The sequence below is a fragment of the Ursus arctos genome, unplaced genomic scaffold, assembly GCF_023065955.2.
Source record: "Ursus arctos isolate Adak ecotype North America unplaced genomic scaffold, UrsArc2.0 scaffold_4, whole genome shotgun sequence".
NCBI lineage: Eukaryota > Metazoa > Chordata > Mammalia > Carnivora > Ursidae > Ursus > Ursus arctos.
In genome coordinates this window covers 65,411,315-65,436,393 of record NW_026623056.1, presented here as the reverse complement: position 1 = coordinate 65,436,393, position 25,079 = coordinate 65,411,315, and the positions used below count along the sequence as shown (strand labels likewise).

The 25,079-nt window shown below is 34.0% G+C and overlaps 1 long non-coding RNA gene across 1 annotated transcript in view; it reads right to left on the bottom strand.

Annotated features, from left to right (window-relative positions):
* Positions 1 to 25,079, bottom strand: part of LOC130542603 (uncharacterized) — a 41,999-nt gene that overhangs the window by 1,345 nt on the left and 15,575 nt on the right. Inside the window, exon 2 of the long non-coding RNA XR_008957270.1 lies at positions 15,796 to 15,884. This is a non-coding gene — a long non-coding RNA (uncharacterized LOC130542603). The remainder of the gene's footprint in view (positions 1 to 15,795; positions 15,885 to 25,079) is intronic.

The following is a 25,079-nucleotide window of genomic DNA, read 5'->3' as shown; positions in this document are numbered from 1 at the left end:
ACCTATCTTGTATTCCAAAGCTACTATTAATAGTCATCTCCATTACCATTGACCAAATCCAATTTTCAATTCTTAACTGAAACTAAAGTGAATGTTTATCTACTTCATTTCCTCAGTTTAAAAATTACAACTATAAATTGGCCTTTGAACAAGATTTTATTCCTTGATAGTTGTCACTGAGCTATAAATTAAAGACATATTTGAATTTTCTATGAAGCATTTCATCTGTATAATTCCTAATTCTCATTACCACTTGCTTTGAGTTGTGAGAAAACAGAACAAAAATATCAGGAGTTACTCTAATGGAATCTTGAAAAACACAATTTTGCGTTATGGACCAACATTGCCTTATGATGACTTCATGTAAGAGGTATAAACAATGATGTTTATATGATTCTGAATGCCCACATAGCCAGTGGTATCCACTTTATGTCCTTTTCCTCTCTTTCTCTATCTCCCCCTCTTCTTCGTTACATACTTGGAGTCCTTAGGTTCTGCTTCACTCAGAGAATTTTGATTACTACAACACTCACATGCCTGCATCACTTTCCCATCAATATCATTTGGATTTAAGGCAACTATAAAATGCAGGCTCCAATACAGAACCCAAATCCTGATTCTTATTCCTTAGACTCTGCTCTAGGAGTAGAATTATTCTGAGTTATCAGCTGAAACAACATCAGAAATAAATTGAGAAACAAAAGACGTGTGGATTCAGAAATTCCTCAGAGAGCTATCTTGATAGAATACTGAGAGGTTGCGAGCTACTTTAAACAATTTTCAAAGTGAAGTTTTTAAGAGCATATACATAATGGAAATAAAATAAAATAGCAATTCATTATATATAAATATATTAAATAATATCATATGTAATAATATATACAATAATTATAATACATACTATATATTATGAATAAGAGAAAGACATTATTTTATCTTAATGATGCTTATAATTTTAATGTCTACTGAAATATATTTTTTAAATGTTTATGGAGATTTTCTTCCTGAAAAACTTTTCTAATTTTTATCATCTTTCCTAATTCTCTTTAATTCAAATGTGCTTTCGAGCATAATCAAATTTGATTTTAGAGAATGGACAATAAAATTTCAAGAAAATGATGAAAAAGTAAAAATAACAGCTTTACACTATTAATTGAATATTATCCATAAAGTACTCTTTCTATTAATTCTTTTATTTTAAAACTCTACTGTGATGTAATGGAAAGAATACCATCTGTAAGTTTCAGAAATATTTTATCATTACAAAAAATCTAAAACAACAAAAAGCCTCCTAGCTCTAAAAGTTATAAAAATTCCCCAAATATAAACGAATAAAAATGTAAAGAAACAAACAAGCAGAGCTTAGCAAAGAAAAGGTGCTCAATGAATAGTTTTGAATGAATGAAGGGCCAGGTGACCGAGATTTCGTACCTCTTGGTCTGTGTTACAGGCAAGTACTTCCTAGCTAGTTAGTAACCCAGGGCTAATATGGGAAACCTCAATATAGTTTATTAAACTCCACAAACGCGCGTTCAGTTTTCCACGTTGCTCCACAGATTGTGGACGTTAAATTTCTGAAAAATTTTATTATTTATTTATTTAAGATTTTAAAATTTATTTTGGGGGGGAGAGAGCAAGTGGGAGGAGGAGCAGAGGGAAAGGGATGAGCAGACGCCACACTGAGCAAGGAGCCCTATGTGGGGTTGGATCCCAGGACCCTGAGATCATTGCCTGAGCCATCATCAAGAGTCAGTCAACCAACCAACTGAGACACCCACGTGCTCTTAAATTTCTGAAAAACTTCAAATAAAATCATGTCAGTGTCTCTCTGAATTGGTAACAAAGAGTTTTTAGCTTTTTCTTTTTTATGTCTCAAGCGTCTTCCTGAATTTTTATTCAACTCCTGATACAATTTTTGTTCTTCCACTCATACTTTTCCTTTAAATCAATGTACTTAGTTTAACCATGTTCGAAAAGATGGTTTAGACATCCTTCAAAAATGTAAAATCTGTATTTGAGCTACCTGTGTTCAATCATAACATTCAAAAAAAGTTTTATGCGGACTCCATGGCTGGCCTTGTGGACAGCTCAAGAAAAGCTGAAAATTAATGGGATAAAATGAAGCGCAGAATATGGCTTTCAGTCCTGAAACGGCCTGGTTCCTCAGTCTTAAGATGTGAAGGTCAAATTGTAATGTCATGCCAATATATTTTGTAAAGTATTCTGAGGGTACTGCATTTAGAGAAGCTAATTTGCATGACAAAAATTGTGACAAGAACCGAGGTTGGCACAAAAGTCAATACATTCATGTGACAAGCACTGCAATAAATAATAGAAACGAACAACTGGGTGAATTTAGCCCAATTGTATTATAAATTAAAGTCAGACTAATATCTCACATTACTGGCTCTGAGCAGCATACCCCGAAAAATGCAGGAAATTATAAGTTGTTCATTGGATAATTTTAGTTTTTAGTCATTCTCAAAAATAACAATTGAAAAACGTTTCCGACCTTCACCTTTATATATGAGGTATGATACCTGTGTGAATCTAGAAATTGGCTTCCTTCCTATTTTCTTTCTTTTCCTATTTAATTGCTCTAGCTAAAACTTTTAGGGCTATGTTAAATATAAGTGGCAAGAGTGGGCATCCTTGGGTTTTTTGTGTTTTTTTTCTTCCTGATCTTAGAGGAAAAGCTTTCAGCTTTTTACCATTGAGTGTGATGTCAGCTGTGGACCTGACATAAATGGCCTTATTATGTTGAGGTATGTTCCTTCTATACCCAGGTTGTTGGGAGTTTTTACAGTGAAAGGAAGTTGAATTTTATCAATTTTGTCAAATGATTTTTTTCTGCACCTCTAGAAAAAAATGTTAATATTTTGTGAACATTTCCTTGTAATGTTAAAACCCTGGCAGAAATTCTTATACCTAAGTTAAATTCCATTTTATTTGATTTAAGCCACCTTGTCTCTAGTGTTATCTTTTCTAAAGAGAGAGAAAAGATTGTCTGTAAATGTCCTAGCAAATTCTTCATACATCTGCACCAATTTTGTTTCCTCTGCCAGAAAATAAAAAACCCTCCTTTCCCCCAACACATAAACACATACACATGCACACACACTTACATGTGCACACACACATATACACCACAGTGAAGAATAACTCATCCTTGAAAATTCAGTTCCAATATTAATTATTCAAATTTGCCTAGTCAGAGCACCATCAGTTTATATTGTTTCTTATTCTCTGTTTTCCTCTAATGTCTTGCCATGCATTTCTTACAGTTTTTGTAACATATAAGTGGACATATTTCCTTCCTTCCTTCCTTCCGTCCTTCCTTCCTTCCTTGCTTCCTCTCTGCTCCTTCTGAGCAAGCTCAATGACTCACTTGTTACTGTATTTCCAGTGCCTAACACATTGCTGGAAAATAGTAAAAACACAATACATGCTGTTTAAATGAATAAATTAATAGAAATGAATGAATTTTACTTCAATCACTATCTGTTGCCTCTAAAGTTTCTTGTTGCAAGTCATGAATTTATTCAACAAATGTTGTTTGAATGCTTCCTATCTGCAAAACATGGAGCAAGAGTATACAAAAAACTTATTTAGAATAAAAAACACCTGACGTTAAATTTTCATCTTCCATCAATTAACATTTGTTGGGTATGTTGTTTGTGGTATCCTTTTTAAAATGAAAGAGAGAGAGAGATGAAGGGAGAGAGAGAGAGAGAGAGAAGCAATAGTCCAATTAGAACTATGTGAATATTCTTAATAAATTGGATTTGTGGACAAAAAAGAACTTCTATTGTCTTTAGTTATTGTGTACTGGAGCTATGCTAGTGTATTAATGCTTCTACTCAAAGAGCTAGTGTTCCCTCCCTAAATTTAGAGGGTGTATTCCTATGTTTTAAGTCATACTTTTGATGAACCAGTTCCCAATTAAGCAGGGATACTTGAATTATACTTTTGTGTCTTGTAGTGTTGGCAGCCTTCCAAGATGATAATGGACAATGCGCTCATTAGGCTGGTGGATGAGGCTATCTCCCAAATCATTGATTAAATGTTTGAAAAATACTGGGCCTTAGAACAGACCACAGTGGGATAGCTCTCAATTTGTGACCCTAGTTTTTCACATAATCATTGATCACCACTTATGGGTGTAAACTTTCCTGCAATTATACATTGACCTTACAAAATATTCCAAATTTCTTGGTAAAAATGGCATACAATTCTGTGTCAGGCCTTGCTAAAACCTAGAAAATGTCTTGCTCTTTTTTAGCCATCACTGTCATGGAGAAATTAAATTGTTTCAGAATGATTAACTTTCACAAAATCATATTAAGTTATGGTTGAATACCTGTGCTTTTCTAGGTATTTGCTAGCTAATAATTTTATGATTATATCTAGTAGCTGTCTAAATATCAAAAGTAGTCTGACTCATCTTTACTTAAGATTATTCTTATTATATTCCTTAATTTCTACACTTTCGTTTTCTATAGCAACATGTCTGTCCCGTCTGATCATACTTCTTAGATGCATGGTGTCTTCTTCCCTCACTTGCTTATTGCCCATCCCCAAATTGCCTCCCTACTTGATCACAACTAGTTCAGTCCTACTCTCATCAAAGTCATCAGATTTGTGTTGGTTTCTTTGTTCAATTGTTCCCTTTCCAATGTCGATCGTTCTGATAATAGAAACATTTCTGCATCCATAAGACCCTGCAAAGACTGCATAGTGGAGATACTTAATCAGTAAACAAAGAAATTTATTCTCAGACTTTTCCTTAAATATTATTTCCATTTATTTACCTTTCCCTCAAAACAGATTGTATCTGGCTGCCTAATGTGTTCCTCCAGGAATCTATAGTGACAGAAAACATTTGCACATTCCTTGCTCTCTGCAAATGGCCAGAATGCAGACATTCTACCCTTGTCTTTTCTTCAGTTCATATTAGCAAGGTTTGCTTGCTGTCCTTTAATATAGTCATTTACCAGTGACTCAGACATTCTTTCTGTTTCTGCAGTGATTTCAGCACCTGGACTACATCACTCTCCATCTTGCCTCTTGCATAGTTTACGACTGAATGGAATAATCCAATCACTTCACAGTTCCTCAGTCTCTTTGACTCTAGTACCTTAATTTCTCCTAGCTATAAGCATAAACATATAACCTTTCAAATTCATGAACACTGATTTTATAGTTTCTCATGTATGACACGTTCTTATTCCGCATCTAGGCATGCTGATCTAAATATTACTACCTTTAGAAAATATTTTTAGAGATTCCCTTAACATGAAGAGGGTAGGGAAGCTGCATTTGACAAGAAGGAACGTAACTACTGCTTGACACCAGTAAAATTTCCTTCAAATAACTTCTGAATCCTTTCCCAACTCACACCCTAATCCCCACACCTAATAAATGCTAACTTATTTCCCTGAGATGTAATTCAATGTCTCACATGTTTATTGAGCATTTTTATTTACAAGATACAGTTCTAGGAACTTGGCACACATCTGAGCAAAGCAGATAAAGCTACCTGCCACTTTGGCATTAAAATCCTTTGCTTTGGTAAAAACAAGACAAGAGACCCCAAATGCAGTCACTTGTGCTAAGCCCCATGTCACCAAACCAATACTTAATTACAGTTTCAGGCATTACAGAAATGGAATCTTAAACCAGTCAATCAAGAATTGCCTAATCAACAATAGTTAGAAAATCTGCCTGGTAGGAGCCTGCCATCCCCTAAAGGTAAGCGATCTTACCATAGCTGATCTACCTTTTTATCTAGTGTGACTTCCTTGCTCCTTCCCCCTTCTGTCTATAAAAGTCTTTCATTTTGTACAGCTTCGTGGAGTTCCCTTCTATCTGCTGGGCTGGATTTTGCCCGATTCATAAATCATTGAATAAAACCAACAAGATCTCTAAAATTTACTCAGTTGAATTTTGCTTAACAGCCTGAATTTTCCTGCATAATGTATCATATTTTGTTTTGTATTGTACAGATTATTTATGATTTTATGAGCTGCCGTGTTCGATAGAACTTTGGAACCAGAAGAATCTTGCCATTTCTAGCTTAAGTAACATCTCTAAATTTCAATTTTCTCTTCCATGATAAAAACATGTAACCTCATAGGTTTGTGGACGGGTTAAACAGGATAATGTTTAGCATGTCTTGGGTAGTGCCTAGTGTATAAAGCATTCTGAAAGTTTAAAAATAATTATTGGTATTAATAGCACTAAAAGCTGTAGTATATAATAAATTTTAACTTTTTATACTATCAATATTTTTACATAGCATCTTTCTGCCAAATAGCCCCCTAAAGTCAAGGATCCCCCCCCCCAACTTTGTGAACTTCTATGTGGTTGGCATATTGCTGGTATTCAAAATTTTCTGCAGTATTGAATTTAATTTAAAATTTATAAATTCATCTGTTTAATTAAAAAATTATAAATTCATGTGTTTATTTTTTCTCAAATTTTTCCAAAATAGTCTGTTTTTAATTCCTATCAATTCCTTAAAAAATACCTGGAAAGCAAATTATAAGATTTGAAGGATCTAAATATTACTAGGTTTAGAAAGGAATTTCAAACTTCACTTTCCTATCAAGAAAGTTATAATTGATTTTCTTTTTTTTTTAAGATTTTTATTTATTTATTCGACAGAGATAGAGACAGCCAACAAGAGAGGGAACACAAGCAGGGAGAGTGGGAGAGGAAGAAGCAGGCTCATAGCGGAAGAGCCCGATGTGGGGCTCGATCCCGTAACGCCAGGATCACGCCCTGAGCCGAAGGCAGACGCTTAACCGCTGTGCCACCCAGGCGCCCCTATAATTGATTTTCTGATTGTAATTGAGATATACTTAAAAGATAGACAAATTATGATACATGTGAAAGTTCCAGCACTGCTCATTGAAATGGAATGTAGAACATCTTACTGTCTAAACCTAGATAGTCATTTATAGAGAAGCAAATCTGAGAAACGTACACATTGGAGTTTATCATAAAAACATTTTTTTTTTAAAGGTACGTATCCATCCAGTTTGAGGACAGTGAAATCTAGCCTCTAACCTTTCCAGGCCGGGATATTTCATATTTGGTATGCTAATGACTAATCAAATCACAATCAGTGTGCATTTTAAGCCACAATGCAAATATGGATCTTCATTTGGTGATGTAAATACGTGATAATAATTATGGAAATTTCTTTGGGTGAAGGGCAGCAAATATTAGTACAACTAATATGGTACTTATTTTATTAGGTACTAACTGCTTCAATATGCCAAACGCTGCTAAGGAAGCTGTTACCTACTGTCTTATTTTTTCATTCTCATTGCTGAAAAACTAGAAAAGAACAACATTCATTGTAAATGAGCCAGCCAACATTGACATAGTCCTTAATTGTTTAGCTATGCTCTTCTAGATTACTTTATGATAATTATACCATAACTATGTGGTTCAGGCTGTCTTGCTTCAGTACTCTAGCTTGTCAATACAAATATTTGGAAGTGTCTGGCATGTGTATGATAATGCATTTGAAAGAACAAAGAGTCAAATGACCAATATTGCCTGGGACTATTCTTTAGATTTGTCAGCAACCTGGTAAATGAGCTTTCCTTTTAGAAAATGTGAGATTTCTTTTGCAATATTGACTGGCGACAATAACCTGAGTCTGAAGGAGTTAAATCTGGCTGCTATAAAAAGTGGTGTCTTATCTCTGGAAGAGCCATTTACTGCACTGTCTTCCACCTGGAATTAGAGGTGGGCAAGATAACCTTATCAATAGTTCAAAGCAAATTCTTCTTCAGATTTTAAATTATGAGATAGCTCTATACATTGCAGAGCAGTCTCCCCTGAATTATTTCAAATTACTCGCCCAATTCTATAAAACAGATTAGACATTTGTCAGACGAGAAAACTGAGGAATACGGAGCTGAATTACCTTGGTTACTTGTCTTTATGGACAAGCTCCCAAATTATTTTATTTATTTTTAGTCCGAAAATTATATTTTTTCTTGTATGATATTAACATGTATTAAAATATACCATATAAAACAAAGTTCAAACATTAGAGAAATATATAATATAGGAGGGGAAGATCCCTCATAATCCACCTTGCCACACCAAGAGCTGTTTTCAATTTCTATTTGTTCTATACAGATTTTCTACATATATTTTCATTCCTTTACTATGAACAAAATGCAGTGATAAATGAATTCCATTTTGTGCATACTGTGAAAGAAACATGTTTCCTACCCTCTCTAATAATCCTTATACTTTCTTTTCTGTGACTGTATGTGTACCTGGATCAAATTCAATTTTTCACTACTAATCAAAACACCATAATAAGCATACTTAAGCACATTTTTTTCACTCTCAGGTAAGTATACTTTTTTTGTTTAATTTAAAAAACATGAGCATGTATCAATAAGTAATATTGTATGTGTTACATATGCTACTTTATATAAATATTATATACGCTATTTTTACCTTCTACCGTTCCTGACAATATACATTAATTATTGACTAAATATTGGGAGCTGATCTGAAGGATTAAGATCGTATTTTTAAAACTTATTTTCTGAAAATGCCTTTATAACCTATTTGAAGTAAATTGGTCAATTCATATACATTTAACTGATAAGTCAAGTGAAAACATAGTTACTGAGTATTCACCAAGAAAAAGTTGTAGGCTACATACTCATAGAAGGGGAGAAAAGAGGAACTAAGGCTTATTTAATCTCTATTATGCTTCTCTTACTGCATTAGACATTTTTTCTCCCATTTTAAAATCTATTGACAATCCTATACATTATGCCATGTTAATGATTTTTTTAATTGATAAAAAGTCTAATGCTTAAATTGGTAAACTAAGTGAATAAACTGACAAATAAAACCCAAGTTTACAAATGTTGTTAGTGATAAAGTTGAGATTTGAATCAAAATCCCTGACACAAGGTTGCATTCTCATTATGCCATACTGTACAAGATGTAAGGCAAAGACATTCAGTATTTTCTGAATATATGGTCTATTATCTACTTGTTTGCTTATAAATGATATATTATACAGAGATATAGATATGATACATGGTTGCTTCTAACACAATGGGGTCTCACGAATTTAATAATACATTTTTCCTGTAAAGAGGAATATAACTCAGCTGATTGATTTTTTCCATGGGATAGATTAGATACAAGTGTCAATGTTGCAAATTTAGATGGAGACATCTTCTTAGAATCCAAATATTAAGTTTCAGTGAAAAGCTAAAAGTGGAAATGTAATCTCTTTAATAAGTCTAGGTTTCTACTAGCAATGTACAGAATGTTAAAAGGGACATTAGTAAAACACTTTGCAGAGCAAAACAATCAAGGAGGATTTGCCAGGAATTAGAGCAACATGATGAAGCATAACACAGACAAAAATTACTTGAGTTTATTTATTACAAATAGCTCAGAGTGGTTAATGAGGACTCCTATCATGTTCTGATAAATTTTAAATCATTAGTTCAGCTCCAAGCCCCTGTTTATTGTAAGTGCATCTACACTTCTAATCACAGCTGCTGGTTTTTCTTCCACACTTTTAAACTGGCAATACATATCAAGAATCTATATCTGCCATAGAAAGATCTTTTATGAAACATTGTAAGTATTTATTTCACTTTAAGGAATAGTATAACTCTTATGGATGGTCTTATGGTGTATAGTCTCCTCTATGACTGTTAAGTATATATATCTATGTTAAATGAACCAATATCTCCCAGATGCCAGAAACCCACAGAGAACTTTTTTTGTGTGTAAGCAAGTACTCCTTGCAAAATGTGGAAAGCTTATTCCCCAGGAAGTATTTATTTACCACATCAGGCTTATTTTACCACCTGCACATTTAATAGACTAAAATCCTGTGTAAAGGAAATGTATCCAAACAACATAAGGTAGAAGCAGTTAACCATAAATATCTCTTTAAAAAATGTGTTGAATTTCATTAAAATAAGGCAGAGTCACATGTATGAGATTATGACTAAATTATGTAACTTTAAATAATCTTTCCCTTCCACAGTTGTAAAATGCCACGATACATGGAGAGCAAAGGGATCAAAGCCTCAGTAAAGTTTGCCTAGATCTTTGTTCCTTGTTTTTATTTCTCTTTAACAGTTTGCAACATTAGGTCAGACTGTATACATTTCACAAATGAGTTTATCCTGGTCACCTGTGAGCATCTTGTGTAGATTGGCAAAGCCACAACCTACTCTTGGATTTCACTAAAAAGTTCCCACTCACTGAATTTTCTTGATTCTGGAAGATGTCACAGTGTGATAGAGGTTTAGGGACCTTCCAACACAGACCAACACCCTGGAAACAGGCAGAATTTGCTCCAGTTTGTTGTGGAAACTGGACAAGGAGGAGCTGGATACTGTGTGCATAGAAATAATCTCATTTGCCTTTCTTTTGTTCTTTGCATTATCTCACTTGAAAAATATATCCACCATTGGGTTTGCAGCTTATGAAAATGGAAGACAATGGGCAAGGGCAGGAGAAGAGACTTTGTAGTAAAAAATCTGGATTCTTCCTCTGATCAAGTTGAGGAGCAATTAAGCAAATCCTTAACCTCTGAAAATGCAGTTTTAACACCACTGGGGGATTACTCAAGTCAATGTATGTCAAGCATCCAGGACACAGTTAACTGGTTCAGGTAGACACTTAATTTTAAAAAGTTAAAAAAGATTTTAATAAACTGATTTCATATTATACTGTAGCAGAGGACCTAAAGTATGAGCTTAGATAGGATATTACTAAAGGGCATGCTAGAAAATCTTTGATGACAAATTTGTCCTTGGTGGGGGGCAATAGTCTTTGCCATGCTTTTTAGAAGGTCATTTTGTTAGGCCTGAGATTGTAAAACAAGTTGCTTAAAACCATGATGTAAATTATGTATCGCAAGAACTGAATATTCAAGTGTTATTAAATTAGTTGATTTCAAGAGAGTGTTTCTTTGAATTGATGCCATAACTCTGTTAGTTTTGCTCCTTGGGGAGAACATCAGCCGGATGTTCTAAATAGTTGCTAAAATGCCATTAAAATTAAGGGACAGTGACCCTACTGCTTTGTAGCCTTTGGTCTGGCATCAGACTCTCTCTGAGAGCGTGCAGTTAAAGCCTACGTGTTCATCATAAAGGGTCTAGACCCTAAGGAAGCTGACAGCCACTTTGACAGAACTTTTGCCATAAGGTCTTGAGTCTTTTCCTGGTATTACTCCTCCTTCAAACTATAGTGACCACCCTGCTCATGCCTGAGATCTCAAGAGCCCAGAACAATTTATCCAATTTTTACCACCTGATGAATTGCCATCCAGAGGTACGTGTGTAAGGAGATGTGCACTGTGCCAAAAAGCTTTGTTTCTCTCTCAACAGTCTGGGAGTTATGGGCAGTCGGTGGTGGTCACAGTACCACGTAGTGCCGTGGCATACAGGAGCAGAGATACAGAATCTAATGCAGAGGAAAATTCTGCCTCCGTTTGTCCTTTGGATGATTCTCCAAGTAATTATCAAGATAATATGTAGCCAGAAACATGTGGTCTGAGCTGAAGCAGAACACTTTGAGAACACAATATTGAAATGGTTGTGACTACTTTAAGATGGGCAAGATTTTTAAGCAAAGTGTAATATTATGGATTCTGGTTACCAATGGATGAAAGCAACATAATTCTCACCTCCCTAATGCTAACTGGTAAAAAAGATACAGTCCATTTCTATGCTTTTCTTTCTTTTTTTTTTCCCTAAAAATCATGTATGTATTACTTTGATAATCAGAAAGAGAAAATAAGGGGCACCTGGGTGGCTCAGCTGGTTAAGCATCTGCCTTCAGCTCAGATCATGATCTTAGGGTCCTGGGATCGAGCCCTGCATCGGGCTCTCTGCTCAGTGGGAAATCTGCTTCTCCCTCTGCCTCTCCCCCTGGCTTGTGCTCTCTCCCTTGCTCACTCTCTCTCTCTCTCAAATAAATAAATAAAACCTTGAAAGAAAGAAAAAATAATAAAATCATTATTATTGATCCATTAGAAGCTTTGTTTCTAAGAAAATTTCACCTATCTCCTTAAATCATGATTACATATGAGTTTGGTAATACTGACAACAGTTCAGAGATAAAACGGACACCACAAAGAAGTGAGGATATCTGCTTTAGATACTGCTTGTCGACAAAAACAGTTTCCTTGCTTGCTGATTTATTTGGACAACCATCCATCCATCCATCCAACCGTCAATCCATCCATCCGTATGCAGAGTGGTGATGAGGCCTTTGCTAAATTGTAGCACATCAAAAAGCATATATCATACTGTTCTATCAACATTGGCTGATGGGCCAGCAGATGGGTCCATTGGGTATGTCTTTTGGCTAGCATTTGGACCCATTAATTTATATAAGATCTAAACAGTTTCTTCCTTCCCCCCTCCCTCCCTCTCTTTTTCTTTCTTTTTCTCTTTTCTTTAACTTTTTTATGTTGCAATAATTTTAGATTTAAAGATATGTGGCAAATTAATGCAGGGCATTCACATATACCCTTCACCACACGTTCCCTGATATCAAAAATTTACAGAATCATTATGTAATTATCAAAACCAGGAAATTAACATTGATATAATATTCTAAACTAAACTACAGGTCATATTCAAGTTCTATCAATTTTTTCATTACTATCTTTCTGTGTCCAGGAAATGATCCAGGATCCCAAATTGCATTTAGTTGTCTGTCTCCTTAGCCTCCTCCAATTGAGACAACTCTTCAATCTCCTTATCTGTCATGACCTGGCATTTTAGATAAGTACTGGCTACTTATTTTGTAGCAAGTCCTTCAATTTGGGTTTATCTGATATTTGCTCATGATTAAATTAAAGTTATACATTTTGGCAAGAATATGACAAAAAATGTTATTGTGTCTTTTATGGTACATCATGTTGGGAGTATATCATGTTGATATGTCTTATTATTGGTGTTAACTTTGATCTCTGGGTTTTAGTGGTGTCTGCTGGGTTTCTCCACATAAAATTACTATTTTTCACTTTGTAATTAATGAGGTGGATACTACTTTAAGACTATGCAAACATTTTTTTTCTTCAAATTTTTGCCTACTGATTTTAGCATTCTTCAATGGGTTTTTTCTGCAAAAATCATTGCTATAGTGTTTGCCTATGGTGATTTTCTATTTCCTTAGTCCCATCTACAGTTTTCAAATTTTGAAGTCTTATCTAACAAAGAGCTGTCCCTTTCCCCCATTTATGTATGTATTCTAATTCCTTACATTGATATGGACTCATAAATATTGTGGGAGGCTGAAAAATGGCCCCTCAAAAGATATCCACATCCTAGTCCCTGGAAACTATAGGTGGTATGTATATATATATATATATATATATATAAAATGTGATTATATGAAGGATTTTAAGAGGAGAGGACTATCCTGGATTATCGGGTAAATCCTAAATTTAATCACACATATCCTTCAGAGAGAAACAGATTTTCCTGCTTTCTGCCCACAGCTCAGCCACCCCCTACAGGTTACAAACTACTTGAACTTGTTTTATTCTTGTGTTTATTTTGCATAAAAAAGAAGATAGATGTATTTTATTAAATCTCCATTTCTTGCAAGAAGCACAGGATACTATCGATGTTCTTTAGCAATTTCATTTTTTCACTTAGTATATCATGGAAATAATCTCCATATCATCTCACAAAGTACATCTGTATAGCACTGCATTCTATGAATGTAATATAACTTATCGAACCATTCTTCTATATGTATTCAGATTGTTTCTAATATTTTACAATTATAAACAATTTTGGAATGAATACATTCTTCTATATGTATTTAGATTGTTTCTAATATTTTACAATTCTAAACAATTTTGGAATGAATGAATATATATATATGTATATGTATATATTATTATCTGAGGTTTATCTTCAGGGTAGATTCTTAGAAGTAGAATCACTAGGCCGAAAGGTAATTGCTTCATATGTAGTTTTGGTTGGTATTACCTAAATTCCTTTCAGACAATCAGGCTACAGAGCCCATGCTCAAAACTATCAACTATGAATGCAGTGGCTAAGAGTTTGATTTTCTAAAATACAGATTATTTATCTGGAAACATTTTAAAAAAATCCAAACAGCAGAACTGTACAAAAAGATATTTTAAAATACCTATTGACTTTTTCATAAGATAATTGTAACAATTTGATAATGACTTGCTACATGTTCAGTGTATGATGATGGTATTTTGTGAAAATTTTGTTGAGTGAATTCTTTGTAGACTAACGTATTTTATACAGACTAGTGTGTGGGTCACAGAGAATGAAAACAGTGAATCATCTTACTGATATTAGTAAGTTTCAGTGGTCCTTGTTGGCTTAAATATTTAGGAAGTTAAAAACTCAAAGTATTGACTTGCAATTATGTTAATATAAATAATATATTCAATTTCTTTGCCATTATCATATAAGACAACAATAAACCCAAGAAAATGCATTCAGAAAATGTCTGGGGCTAGATCAAGAATTTTCAAATATTTACCTCCTTTGCAGTTAAAAATGTCTAAGTTTGGAAATGATTGATTAATCAGATCAGGAGAGGACCTGGATGAAATAGATAAATATTTGTCACTGCACTAAATGATTGTATCATAATTGGGGAATAAAGCCCTCAGGTCCCTCTAATCATGTTTCTTTTGTAACACAGGGAACTAACACACTGGGAAGGTAATGTGGAAAGAGAAAACAGCATCCATCTCAGGAGACCAAAGATATCACATGAGCAACCTGGGATTAAAAGAAACACAAATCAAATGGGAAGCCCAGTGTGAAGGAAATGTAGCATGATACTGAGAAGTCAGCAGGCTATGTTCAGCAATATGAAACATTCCACTAGGTGCTTTCAAAACTTATCATGAAAAATGTAAGTGTTTCCAGGGTATTTTTACTGTGGATAGTAGAAATGTTTATTATTGAGACTGTTATGGAAAAAGTATAAACAATATAGCCTGTAGAAAAGAGTTATAATACTTTAGTTGAATGGTTAAACCAGAATCCAAGGAGAATTCTGAACATATGGCCAATTATTAATTGCTAGTAACTAAGATTTAGCTGCTGTAATAGCATGTACCATAACATAATTTCAAAGTTTCCCTGAAATATTCCCAAGGCTTAAAACAAATATAAATATATCATTTGGGTCCCTACATACAGCAAAAATGATTAGCAATATATTTATTTGGATTTTTAAATTTTGGTTAAAATTAATCTGTAAAAATATTCTATCAACTCGCCTTCACTGCTGGTGATCATGTACATCTGTATAATCAATTTGGTTATATTTAGGAATATTGGAGATGGACATAACCTGGCACAGCAATTCCACTTAGGATATAGTCTAAATATATCCCAGATATGGTACAAGAAGGTCCCTCCAAGAATGTTTATTTTATCTATAAGGGTGAAAATTTGGAAACCATTTCAATCCCAGCAACAGGACAATGGATTAATATGTTGTGATATATTCATATAGTTAGAATAGTATATAATAATTAAATTAATAAAAACTATACAAATTCAATGATTTTAAAATCATATTTAAATATAAATATTTAAGAAAAAAGTTGTGGAATTATGACTATAGTATGATACTATTTATAGAAATTATAAAATATGCCCCAAAGAATACATACCTGTTTATGGACACTTGTATATGTTGTCCAATATTTTAAAAATCTGCATGGGAATTATAAGTAAAAATTAAGGGGATGCTTACCTCTAGGGAAGTGGAGAGGAAAGTGAATGGATTTCCTCTGGACTACATAAAGGCTTCAGTTTGTGTCAGCATTTTGTTCATTTAAAAACCTGATATAAATATGAAAAAAAATTGAAAGAATTAGTAAGTGATACTTATTATGGTGATAGTAATTTTTAAAACTTCCTCTAGTTGAAAATAAAAAATATTCTTTTAAAAATTCCCTTCACTCAGGGGTTCCTGCGTGGCTCAGTTGGTTAAGCCTCTAACTCTTGGTTTCAGCTCAGGTCATGATCTCAGGGTTGTGAGATCAAGCCCTGTGTCAGGCTCCTCGTTCAGCAGGGAGTCTGCTTGAGATTCTCTCTCTCCCTTTCCCCCGGCCCTTCCACACCAAAACATAAATAAATAAATATTTAAGAAATGGTTTAAAAATCAATTCACTTCACTCAATATTTTTGGCCTACTCCCACACACCCAGTTCATTTCCCATAAAATTAGGGGCTCTAGGTAAGATACAGGCACACTTGTATAGGAAATATAAGGTTACATAGAACTTGTTTTTTTTTTTTTCCACCAGTTGAATTTCTTTCTATGAAAACTACATTAATTTCTATTTCAGTTCTTTTGCCTGAAATTAGAATTAATTAGTTGTAATTACCTGTTTTTATATACCATATTCTCTTCATTGATAGTAGATAGTAGATAACCCACAATAGATACTTTCTGTAGTAATAGCTACATTCAGTAAAATTTGGGGGTGATTTCATAGGTTGAAATCAAATAATGACTGCTATCTACTTATGTATGTCTATACATATATATATACACACACACACATACATACACATTTACCATATGTGTGCATATGTAATGTATATCTATATGTGTGTCTGTGTATATGCATTGCCAACCAGTGGTTTTTGTTTGAAATATTCTAGGAATCAGTTTTGGGGTGGAAAGAAACCAACTTCTACTATTTAAAAATGTTATAGTACACAAAGAAGATAATTGAGAGAGTAGTATATCGATATATAAAGATGAAAGTTACAAAAACTAAGTTAGTAAAATTGTCTAAAATTTAGAATCATTCATTAAGAACTTTTATTAAACTTGGAAAAAAGCTCTGGCTGGCTCAGTTGGTAGAATATGTATGTGACTCTTGATCTCAGCGTTGTGAGTTCAAGCTCCACATTGGCAATAGAGCCTACTTAAATTTTTTAAAATTTTAAAATTTTAAAAAACCCTAATTTTGTAATGTTTAAGGTACAAACTTGAAAAAAAACTCTATAGACTAAATTCACTAGCTCAGTTAAAAAGAATGAAAAAACAGACATCATATTGCTATGCTTGCATGAAATTTGATATATCCAATTACAGTGACATAAAACATTTAAAGTTATAGCTTATATGTTATTGTATTACTCCTTTTAGTAAGATTGTAACCACAAGATTTTTTGGAAGGATTTATTTATTTATTTATTTATTTATGAAAGAGGGAGAGGGAGTGCAAGCAGGTGGAGGGGCAGAGGGAGAGGGAGAGAGAGAATCTCAAGCTGAGCATGAAGCCCAACACAGGGCTCGATTTCGCCACCCTCAGATCACGACCTGAGCCAAAACCAAGAGTTGTACACTCAACAGACTGAGCCACCTGGGCACCCCTGTAACCACAAGATTTTTAATATAAAGTCCATGAAATTCTTCCTATACCTGAGACTTTATTCTGTGTATCTGAATATCATATATGAAAAGAAATTATTTTTTAATAGTTAACTGCATGCTTAATCAATTTTGTTTCCATTTGGGAATTGGATGCTAGCAATTTTTAATCATCAACTCATATGGCTATGACACATGAAAAGATGCTCAACGTCACTCATCATCAGGGAAATACAAATCAAAACCGTAATGAGACACCACCTCACATCTGTCAAAATGGCTAAAATTAACAACACAAGAAACAACAGGTGTTGGCTAGGATGTGAAGAGAGGAGAATGCTCTTGCACTGTTGGTGAGAATGCAACGTGTTGCAGCCACTCTGGAGAACAATATGGAGGTTCCTCAAAAAGTTAAAAATAGAACTACCCTATGATCCAGTAATTGCACTCCTAGGTATTTACCCAAAGGATACAAAAATAGAGATTTGAAGGGGTACATGCACCCCAAGGTTTATAGCAGCATTATCAACAATAACAAAAGTATGGAAAAAGCTCAAGTGTCCATCAACTGACAAATGGATAAAGAAGATGTGGTCTATCTATCTATCTCTCTATCTATCTATCATCTATCTCCAATGGAGTATTACTCAGGTTTCAAAAAGAATGAAATCTTGCCATTTGCAACGTTGTGGGTGGATGAACCTATCAGACAAAGACAAATACCATATGGTTTCACTCAAATATGGAATTTGGGAAACAAAACAGATGAGCATGTGGGAAGAGAAAAAGAGAGAGAGAGAGGGAAGCAAGCCATAAGGGACTCTTAATGATATAGAACAAACTGAAGCTTGATGGAGGGAGGAGGGTGGGCTAAATGGGTGATGGGTATTAAGGAGTGCACTTGTTACGATGAGCACTGGGTGTTATATGTAAGTGGTGAATCACTAAATTCTACTCCTGAAACCAATATTATACTATATGTTAACTAACTAGTATTTAAATAAAAATTTGGAAGAAAAAAAAAATCATCGACCTAAACTTCAGTGTTGGAGGTGTGTATTAATACATTTAAGAAATGCTATACCTCATTTGCAGCATTTCAAGTTTGAAGAAGCTTAGATTTTCATCCATATTGTGACTCATAATTTGAAGTATGTAGATAGATATGTATTTTAGTTCCTAGAAGTTTTTACAAATACATCTCGATGATGAATGTTGTTTATATATAGACAATACTCATTTCATTTAAAACTCATAAAACTGAATACAAACAATTGTTCATTGTGTAAAGGGATATTACCAAGAGATAACAAAGGTATCATGTCTGGAGGTAGAGTAGTAAGTAACATGAAGGTGACAATGTGTATAGCCTTAATTCTGTATACACAACATATAGAAGAAATTCAGCCATGAGCGAATAATGGTACCAGACATATCATCCAATGTTAACAAATAAAAATCTGAGAAAAAATTATATATATATTTTTAAAAAGCTGCTTTCAGACATGGAAAACAGCATAAAACTCTATTCATCAGGGAAAGGAAAAAAATGAACTCTAAATACAAACACATAATAAGTTAACAATAAAAGGATCAAAAAAACTATACCATGCAAACACTAAACATAAGAGGGCTGAACTGAATATATTAATATCAGCCACAGTCAACTTGAGGAAAAGAAACATAGCCAGGGATGAAGAGAGACATTTTATAAGGATAAAAGAATTAATTCATCAAGAAGACATAACAATCCTAAATAATATGCAAGGAAAAACAGCTTCCAAATACATGAAGCAAAACTTGACAGACCCGAAAGGAGAAACAGACATCTCTACAATTAGAGTCAGAGATTATAGCACTCTTCTCTCTGTAATTGACAGAACAAGTACAAGAAAAAATCAGAAATAATCTAGAGGATGTGAACAACATTATTACGTAACATGATCTAATTGACAGAGAATACCCCATCCAACAAAGACAAAATACATGGAACATTCACAAAAACAGATATATATGGGACCATGAAACATACTGCACAAATTTTAAAAAGTGGAAATTATACCAAATGTGTTCTATGACACATACATAAAAGATATACAAATTGGAAAAATAAAGTAAAACTGTCTTTATTTTCAGAAAGCATAATGTGAACACAGAAATTCTTGATCTAGGAAAAAGGCCACTAGAACAAATATTTGAAATTAGCAAAAAAGATCAATATATAAAATTCAGCTAAATCTTGATATTCTAGCAATGAAAGCGTGGAAAACAATACTATTTACAATAACATCTAAAAATTAAATTAGATATGAATAACAAAAAAATGTGGAAATTCCCCAAATATTTAGAAATTAAACATTACAGTCTATAAAATGCATGGATAAAAAGATAGCTCAAGGAGGATTAGAATATATTTTACACTGAAAAATATTGCAAACATAGTGTATCGAATTTGTGGAATACAGGTAAGGTAGTGCTCTGGGAGAAATTTATATATTTAAATGTTTAATTAATAAAGAAAAATGCCTAAAATCATTGTTCTAAGCTTCTGCAGAGGAAGGAGGGAAAGAGGGAAGGAAGGAAGGAAGGATGGAATATTTTATTGCTAAAAAATGCAAACGAGCATCCAAGCTTTCAGTGAGTCACTATCTTTTTGCTGGTGGAGTGTCTTGCCTTAATGTTGATGGCTGCTGAGTGCTCAAGGTAATGATTGCTGAAGGTTGGGTGGTTCTGATCATTTCTTAAAATATGACAACAATGAAGTTTGCCAAATTGATTGACTCTTCCTTTCACAGTTTTCCTGTAGCATGTGATCCTGTTTGGTAGCATTTTATCCACAGAACTTCTTTCAGAATTGGAGTCTACCCTCTGCTTTATCAACTAAATTGATGTCATATTCTAAATCCTTTGTTGTCATTCAACAATCTTCATGGCATCTTCACCAGGAATAGATTCCATCTCAACAAACTACTTTCCTTGCTCATCCATAGGAAGCAATTCCTCATCTGTTCAAGTTTTATCATGAGATTGCAGTAAGTGAGTCACATCTCCAGGCTCCACTCCTAATTCTAGTTCTTTTGCTGTTTCCATCACATCACATACTTCCTCCACTGAAGTTCTGAACCACTCAAAGTCATCCATGAGGGTGGGAATCAACATCTTCCACACTTCTGTTAATGTTGATATTGTGATCTCTTCCCATGAATCATTGATTTCTTAATAGCACCCAGAATGGTGAATCCTTTCCAGGAGGTTTTCAATTTACTTTGCCCAGATCTATCAGAGGAATCACCATCTGCGACAGCTATAGCCTTGCAAAATGTATTTCTTAAATAATAGGACTAGAGAGTCAATACGACTCCCAATCCATGGGCTGCAGAGTGGGTGTTGTGTTAGCAGACATGAAAATAACATTTATTTCGTTGTACATTTCCATTAGAAGTCTTGAGTGACTAGGTACATTGTCAGTAAGTAGTATTTTGAAGGGAATATTTGTCCTGAGGAGTAGGTCTCAACAGTGGGTTTAAAACATTCAGTAAATCATGTTGTAAACAGATGTGGTGTCATGCAGGCTTTGTTGCTGGGAAAGGTAGAGCACAGGCAGAGGACATTTGGCATAATTTAAAGGGCCCTAGGATTTTCAGATATTAAATGAGCAATTGGCTTCCACTGAGTCACCAGCTGCATCAGCCCCCAACAAGACAGTCAGCCTGTCTTTTTAAGATTTGAAACCAGGCATTGCTACTCTTGGTAGCTATGAAAGTCCCAGACGGCATCTTCTTCCAATAGAAGGCTGTTTCATCTACATCAAAACTTGGTGGTTTAGATTATTTTAGCTAGATCTTCTGGATAACTCACTGCTTCATCTTGCACTTTTATGTTATGGAGATGGCCTCTTTCCTTAAATCTCATGAACCAACCTCTGCTAGCTTCCTACTTTTCTTCTGCAGTATCTTTACCTCTCTCAGCCTTCATCGAATTGAAGAGAGTTGGGCTTTGCTCTAGATTATGCTTTGGATTATGAGAATGTTGTGGCTAGTTTGATCTTTTATCCAAAAGATCAGCTAAAACTTTCTCCATATCAGCAATAAGGCTGTTTTGCTTTCTTATCATTCGTGTGTTCACTGGAATAGCCTTTTTAATTTCTTTCAAGAATGTTTCCTTTGCATTTGCAACTTGGCTAACTGGTGTAAGAGGCCTAGCTCTCAGTCTGTCTTGGCTTTTGGCACGCCTTCCTCACTAGGTTTAATCATTTCTAGCTTTTAATTTAAAGTAAAAGACGATGAAACTCTTCCTTTCACTTGAACACTTAAGACCATCATAGGGTTATTAATTGGCCCACAGTCAATATCGTTTTGTCTCCAGGAACAGGAAGGCCCAAGAAGAGGGAGAGAGATGGAGGAATGGCAGGTCAGTAGAGCAGTCAGAATATGCACAACACTTATAGACTAAGTTCACTGTCCTATGTGGCCACAGTTTGTGGTGCTTCAAAAGAATTACAGCAGTAACACCAAAGATCAATGATCACAGGTCACCATAATGAATATAATAATGAAGAAATTTGAAATGTGAGAATTACCAAAATGTGAAACAGAGTCATGAAAAGCAAATGCTGTTGGAAAAATGGAGCCAAAAGATTTGGTCCATGTAGGGCCAGCACAAAAACCTTCAATTTGTAAAAAATGCAGCATCTGCAAAGCACAATAGAGCGAAGCACAATAAAACAAGATATGCCTCACTTTTAATACACAGGTTTGTTTCTGAACTTGATATATTTTATTATTTTATTAGTAGTAGATATCTCACAAGATAATTGACTACTTGTGATTTGTAACTTTATTAATGGTATCAATAAACACTTTAACTTTGATTTGTGTTTTAATCACACACCTGCATATAAAGCTATGATCAGAAAGTTTTGAAATGGTTTATCTTTGGTAATTTTTAATAGATTCCTGAGATATGAACTTGGTATATGAATAGGAATTATAGAGATCACTATCTTATGAAAAATATATCCTCCCACCTGAAAAATAAATCTAGCATTTGCTAAAACAGGTGAAAAAAGGTATTATGCCTAAATCCTTCTACGTTTTTGCTGTTTGTAATGTGCATGGAATTGAGCAGCCTTGTGCAATCATGGCAATTTCTTAGAAATGGAAGTTGGACTGTCACATAATATAATTCTGTTCGCAGTTTTGTTCTGAAACACAGTTAACTTTAGAATAGTTCAAGAAGGGTATGGCTTTCAAAATATTTTTGAACTTGGGAGAAAATCAGTATGGCCAAAAGACAACTAGTTGTATCAGGTTAGGGAAGTAATTGGTTTAAGAAATTAAGTAGTGAAACCAAATAGAGTATATTTCAAGCTAAAGGCAATGCTAACCATGGGCATAGAAATAGAAGTGTTATTTGAATGTGAATCTTTATACTTACAATAACTATGCCTGCATTAAATACGTTGGTTGCTATGCTTGAGAAAAAGATGTATCACAAATGTCATCAAATACAATGGACTTCTTACAAAGAATGGGAAAGAACAGCAGAAAACAAAGCATTTTAAGAATATGAGTTCTGGGGAATGAAGAGATAGCACAGAGGATGTACAGGTGAAAAAATAACCACCTCTATTACCTGGGAGTTTTCTGATAATAACCAGCATTGTTTTAAAGTGCAGACTATGTGCCACACATATGTGTTTTCTGTAACTTGATAATCATCACTAGCACTCTGTGTGATAGGAACTTTATTGTCATCATCTCCATTGGAGAGAAAATGTGAGTGACTTGCCCAACATCATATAAAAGTAAGTTGTGAAGCTGGGATATGAACCTCGACACTATAGATCCAAAGCCCATATGGTTACCACTAGGCTATCTCTTCTTACATCTCCCTACTCTATCTCCCTGCACAGTGAGTGAGGGGCTCTCTCAAAGGCTTCTTAGAACAGCATACTCTAAACATCCAGAATCTAGCTGAGACCATGGGTGGAGGATGGGGGAGGGAATTCTGCCCCAGTGGCGGGAGCTATAAGGCTCTTCTGATGACTGATGTGCGTATCTCTTCTGGGCCTCAGGGTCCAGTTGGGAGGTATGGGCTAATTGCCTACTACAAGTCAGCTGAAAAAAGTATACATCGTAATTCATAATTATTTGCTGTGAGGACAATATGGAGGATTATAGTTCTAAACTGACATGATCAAGTTCGTAAGTACCATCTAAAGCAAATATGTATCCAAAATGGAAAGAAAGCATAGCCTTACCCTACACTCTTTTCACTATGTACTAAACATTTACACTGACTTGTATGGGCCAAGTGCAGTGTTAGAAGAGGTCAAGGAGGTATCTCCAGTGATTTTGAAGGCAAACAAGAAAATAAAGACCTTAAACTCTGGAAGGAATTTGCAATGTTATAAAAACTGATTTCTGTATAATGGTTTATAAAAATAGATTCATGCCTAGGGAAAAAAGCACATCTTCATGAATAAGACTGTTTTTCATGTTTAGTAGCAAAATCATTAAAAACAATAAAGTAGACTTACTCATTATTTATTCCCAGGATGAAGTACAATGCATGATACAAAGCACATATTCTAATCCATATTGCTTACAAGCTCATGGAAATAGAAAGTAGAATGGTGGTTGCCAGGGACTGGTGGCGGAGGATAGGAAGATGTTGGTCAAAGGTACAAATATCCAGTTATAAGATGAATAAATTCTGGGCATCTAATATATAAGCATAGTAACTATAGTTAATAATACTATATTATATATTTGAAAGTTGCTGAGAGAGTAGATCTTAAATGTTCTCACCATACACAAATGGTAATTATATGAGGTGATACAGGTGTTAACTAATTTTATTGTGCTAATCATTTAACAATATATACATGTATCAAATCATCATGCTATATACCCTAACTTTATTCAAATTTATATGCCAATTATATTTCAATGAAGCTAGAAAAAATAAAATAGGAATATATACATATGATATATATATTTTAAATGATATATATATCACTTGTATATATATCTATATATAGATATATATCTATATATAAAAATGATATATAAATATATATAAATGATGTATACATATATAAATATATACAAATATATAAAAATATATTAAAATACATATTTTTAAATGATATATATATATATATATCATTTAAAATGATTAGAGTAAGATGTGAAAAAAAATAATTTACAGATTGAAGCCAGGAATTCTTGGAGAGCAGATTCAAAAAAAAAAAAAAAACCCACAAACAAAACTCATCTCTTTAGAAGAGTAGAGACCAGCCATATTTCCTTCATGTTAAACAGAGAAAACGTTCGATAAATATATATGTTATAATCCATACTAGGTTATGAAATCCATCAGCAAAATTGAGTATATCTCAGAAGACTATTGAAGTTGCGGAGAGAGCTGGGGAAGAAAAAAAATGCATTGAGGATATGTAACAGAAAGAGAATTAGAGAAATGTATACAGAAGAGGATTTGGTAGACTGAGTATTATTGCTGAAAGGCCTGCTGTAACTTCCGTCATGAGTTTGTCAGAAATGCAGAATCCCAGGCACCAATTTAGACCTACTGAAACAGAAACTGCGTTTCAGCAAGATTCCAGGGTGATTTATATGCCCATT